This window comes from Microtus ochrogaster, linkage group LG3, assembly GCF_000317375.1.
Source record: "Microtus ochrogaster isolate Prairie Vole_2 linkage group LG3, MicOch1.0, whole genome shotgun sequence".
Classification (NCBI taxonomy): domain Eukaryota; kingdom Metazoa; phylum Chordata; class Mammalia; order Rodentia; family Cricetidae; genus Microtus; species Microtus ochrogaster.
Window position 1 is genome coordinate 31281277 of NC_022029.1, and position 5468 is coordinate 31286744.

At 43.6% G+C, this 5468-nt stretch overlaps 1 pseudogene; it reads right to left on the reverse strand.

The window, feature by feature from the left end:
- Positions 1 to 2706: 2706 nt before the first annotated feature.
- LOC102001937 lies at positions 2707 to 4529 on the reverse strand (annotated as a pseudogene).
- Between the last annotated feature and the right edge of the window lie 939 nt (positions 4530 to 5468).

Here is a 5468-nt window from a genome sequence, read left to right on the forward strand (position 1 = left end):
TGATCTCCTCAGAAAGACAATCTCTCACCAAGTAACCTAGGGTAGTCAAAGAATATACATGGGAACCTATACATATAAGTGATCTAAAAGAAACTAAACAAGCAGTAGTGACTTATGGATTACATTCACCTTTTGTTAGGGAAATGGTGAACATCTGGGCCTTAGGCAATAAAGCTACCCTGCAGAATTGGCTTCAATTAATCCCTTCAGTCCCAGAAGACAAACTTCAACTGCTTTGGAAGAGTTACTGGAGAAAAGAGGCAAAAATTTTAGAACAACAGGGAAAACCAAAAGCACTTGAGACTTCCCAAGAAGTCTTGGCAAGGGACATTAACTCTGATCCTCAAGTGGAACAAACCATGAGATGGGTTGAATGCATGGGTCCAGAAGGATAAAGAGAAAGGCTTAGTCCATATTTAGCTAATATTGAAGTGAATTTATGGGGTTCTGACATATTACTGCAATGGAATATCCAGATTAACATTCCTACAGTCCCAAAAACTTATGTTTTGGGGGAAGATATTATAAGGTATTATAAACAACAGTAACCAGCCATTCAGGCTGTAAAAGAACACAAAGTAACTAGCAAACCTTTAGAGGTACTAATGGCCCTGCCTTTAAAATGGTTAACTGAGAAACCAATATGGGTTAAATGAGTGCCTTTAACAGAAGAGAAACTGCAGATTTTAGAACAGCTGGTACAGGAGAAAATAGATTCTCAGCATATTGAAGAATCTAGCAGCCATTGGCGTTCTCCTGTATTTGTTGTTTAAGAGAAATCTGGAAAATAGAGGATTGTGACAGATCTAAGAGCTCTTGCCAAGGTTATTCAATCTATGGGCTCTCTACAATCTGGAATTCCTCTGCCTTCTCTATTACCAAAAGGATGGCTTCTCATAGTTATTGATTTAAAGATTGTTTCTTCACTATACCTTTAAAAGAAAAGGACAAAGAAAAATTTGCCTTCACAGTGCCTACTTATAATAATTCTCAGTCTACTAGGAGATAACAGTGGACTGTCCTCCAAAAGGGAATGCTCAATAGCCCCATCCCATGCCAATGATGACTAGCCATTGGAAATAATACAGAAGCAATTTCCTAAGTCTAAAATTTACTAGTACATGGATGGCATTTGTTATCTGATTCAAATGCAGATACTTTAGAAAGAATGTTTGAAGAAGTAAAGAAAGATTTGCCTAAATGCGCATTACAAATTGCTCCTGAAAAAATACAAATAGGAGATTCTGACAATTACTTAGGTTGCAAAATAGGTTGCAGAAAACTAGAACACAAAAGGCACAAATTAGGAGAGACTGGTTGTAGGCTCTTAATGACTTTCAAAGATTGTTAGGAGATATTTCCAGTCACGACTGTCTGTTGGGATAACACCTTTTAATAATTAATTTAAACAAAACCTTAGATGTTTAAGATATATTGTATGATTCAATTTTTAGGATACATTTATCATATTGTATTATATATTTCTACCTCTGATCAAGATACTTATACATTGTTTGCATTTTGAGGTTATTGTCCCCATTTACTGCACAGTTTACAGATTTTTAATATTCTGATATAAAGTCTTAGTCTTTAAGGTCAATAGTCACTCATGTTTGCTATACTTATAGTCAGATTAATTAGGTTCTTTAGATACATAGAGAATATGTTCTGCACAGATAGGTAATCTTCAACCACTTCAAGAATCTGTAGAATATGGCATTTAAATAACTTAGGGTTCTGTTGACATGAGACATGATTGCTCCTGACAGCACCAATCTATTCCCAAGAGAATGTTGAGCACCAAAGACACTCCACTTGGAGTTTGTTTTCTTCTTGGCACAATTGGCCTTTGGGCAAGGAACTGCCCATGCCTCAGCCATTGACGAAGTACATAGTGTTCAGACTAGATAAGCAGGATACAAGAAAAAAAACCTGCCAAACCTTGCCAAGACAGGGTATGATGTTTCTGAAAATTTCCTGCCTCTGAAAATGCTCTGTCAATTACTCAAGGCCTTAGCCAAAGTTGTTTGCTTCAACATTGCAAATGAGACTTTGGGTGATTGCTCAGGTAGCCAGTTGTCTCTGTCATATACTGCACATTTTGGAAGCTGCTTGATTGAAATTCCTGCCTACTCAAGTAATATTATCTTCCTTCTCAGGCCTTCAATGAGTTTGAAGACTAGATAGCCATAGTTATCTTCCTCTTATGTTTAGCCAAGCCATTTCCAATAAAAGACTTAGACTCTTTAGAACAGAATGTTTATTAAAATACTTAGCATACATTCCTTGTTTAATACTGTTTATGCCGGTTGCAATTTTATACTTGATATCTGTTCCTTGTGTACATCATTTTTTACTGAGTTTGGAACTCTCTTATTTAGACATAAGGGGGAGGTGATGGAGAACCTCCTTCAGCCAATGACCTTAAAGAGGCTGGAACAGGTTATTGCGTGACTTTTTCGGTACCCAGAGAAAACCGCTGGCCTTCCCATCTCTCTCTCTCTCTCTCTTTCTCTCTCTCTCTCTTTCTTTATTCCTAACCAACGTCTGTCTCAGGCTGAAGCTCCATGGCATCTGCCTGACTCTGCTCTTCTTCCCAGCATCCAGTTCTGTCTTTCCTGCCTACCCTATAAAAAGCTAAGGTAGTTTCTTTATTCAACCAAGGAAAGCAACACATAGAAAGAAGGACATTCTACACCAATACAGTCAGAAGTGTTCAAGCATATAGAAAATGGACTAGAACCACAGATGTTGGACCTCGGAGTGACCCTTCTCATTCAATGACAAATTCAGATGCTTGGTCCTGCCCTGGAAGTTGAAAGTAAAGACCTATTCACCATGTCTTGTCTCACTCTGACATACCAGGAAGATACCATAGGAGCCAGTGTTTCCTTCCAGCACTAACTGGGCAGCCTTGAGCCAAGAAAGCATACCATGGAACCAATGATATAGTGAGAGGGGCTGATCTCTGTCAGTACCCTCTGACTTCCCCAGAACAGGAATGACTCTATGCTTTCTTCTGAAGTATTCAGGGTAGGGTAGAGGATTTAGAGGTGTTAAACTGTCCCTGCTGGGGGCCCCTTCTCAATGGGAATGTGAAGGGAAAACTCCAGAAGGAGCAATTCCATTGAGTCAAAGTGGGACGCAGCAATGGAGGCAGAACAAAGGGAGAAGGATGCTGATGGCCAGTCAGAAGGGTCCCCTCATAAACACCCTGCAACAGGCAATCATTACTATAGCTGAGGCCCAGCAGCAGATCCTGGCTGAGCAGACTCTCTGAACAATATAGGCAGGGCAACTCCAGGCTGTCTGTGTTATCCTTTATGAGGAACGAGGTCCACAGGGCCAGGGGAAGGTTCATGAGATGAGAGCTGATAGCAGGATGGAGTCCTGGGCTTAGGCACTCCTGGATGTCAGACACCTAGGTCTTCATATGAAGTTCATCAGTTGTCTTCAGAATGTACTCTGAAGGACCTTTTACCTTAACCACAAACGTATTCTCCCTGTCAGGTATTTCTAGGGCTGTGGCTGTGCGGGCATCAGTGAGAGTAGAACAGGAAATGCTGAGTCAGGACTGGGATGCCTTGGGTGGTATGAAGAACTTCAAGAGACTTCTTCCTCCTTCAATTTTGCTTTAAAGCAGTAGGTGACACTTCTGCCACAGAGGTTGCCCTCCTCCCTCTATGGTCAGCTCAGCCACCTCTCTTCCATAACCTACTCCTGCTGGGTCACGGGCAGCTTCTTCAGCCCTCCTAAAACTGAGTAGCTCTTCTCTTTGTGTCATGCCTGCTCTGTTGTTCAAGGTTCCCCCTCAATGATTCAGCCTCAGCTTCTCAAAATGCTGAGTTCATCTCTTTCCAGGGAATGTGTCATCACTAGCCAATCCCCTATCAACTGTACCAACACCATCAGAAGAGTTGGAGTTGTTGTTTCCACCTGGGACTGGGGGACCTGATGTGTTTTTCAGAGGCCCAGCTGGAGAGAAAGTGTCAACCACCCCTTGCCACTGTGGGATGCCTCATACAGTACTTCTGACTGAGCAGCCCACTAAACAAGGGTAGAAAGGGAAGTATTTCTTGAGTGTCAGCTTTCAGGACATTGTACAGGAGGAACATATTGAAGAAGGAAGGGGGCTGGCTAGGTCCTCAGAAGATAGAGATGGGCCCAATACAGCCAGGGCCCCGCCTACCCTGCAGCTGTCAAGGGACAAGTCATGTGGTGGTGCAATCTCCACACCACACCCAAATGGGACCAAGACAGTTGGGGAGAGTGAGCCCAAGGCCTGGGTCACCTCAGCTTCCACATGCTGCAGGAATAGCTCAGCAAAACGGCCAGGAAAGGCAGCTTCTGATCTAGGCTCTCAATATTGTGGGTGGGAGGCCAGGTAGATACAGTGAAATCGGTAGGCGAGATCCAAGGTAGAGGCCCTCACATGGGACTTACAGAACTCTTGCCAACTTGGGAGAGAGGGTAGTGGCAGCACTGACAGAAGGGAAAGTCCCATCCCCTGGGGAAGGGACACCATTCATGATGGGACCCTAGGAGGAGCCCGTGAGGAGTGGCAGCAAAGAAGAAAGAGGGCAGAAAACACGGAGCGAGCAGCAACAACTACATCTCGGTCCAAACACTCATCTTCAGGGTCAAACTTGCGGAGAACATTCCAATCCCCAAAAGGAAAGGAAATTCAACCACAATCAAATGGTCAAAGTCTTTCCATGAATTAAGAAACTGGTCATGGTCCTAACGGCCTTTAACAGGTGGTCATACAGCCGGATTAACTGAGAAGAGAGACTAGGAGAGGAAGTCCAACAGTCCATACTCCAAAGTGCAATCAGAATTCCCGTAAAGCCAGAGAGCCTTCAGACAATCCCGGGGAGAGGCAGCAGGCAAAAGTCATCAGGCAACGTGAGGGAGTCTGCATGAAGACGTAAGGGAAAGGGAAAGGGAAAGGGAAAGGGAAAGGGAAAGGGAAAGGGAAAGGGAAAGGGAAAGAAGGGAAATAGTCTTTGAGGACTGAGTGCCCTGCTTATAGTGAGGGACTTCTGCAGTTTGTTAGGCCACAGCTATATACTCACACAGTGTCTCCAGTGGTCAGCCCTTATGAGGAGATGCCATGATGAAGTGAGTCTCAATGGAAAGTTCCTAACTCGGATGAAAAACAAGGGGGAAAAAAAGAAATTATAGGGATGGGGGAAAAAAGCCACAACTCACCAAGGGCTTAGAAAATGAAAATAGAAGTCAACTCACCGAAAAGAGCCTAAGTGGGAAAACTCAAGACACCAGCAGAGAGTCAAAACAGGGACTGCAGCCAGGGCAGCAAGCAAGAAAGAAATATGCCCAAAAGAGGGTAAGGAGGACCAAAAAAGCTCATGCCAGGCGATGGTGGCGCACGCCTTTAATCCCAGCACTCGGGAGGCAGAGGCAGGTGAATCTCTGTGAGTTCGAGACCAGCCTGGTCTACAAGAGCT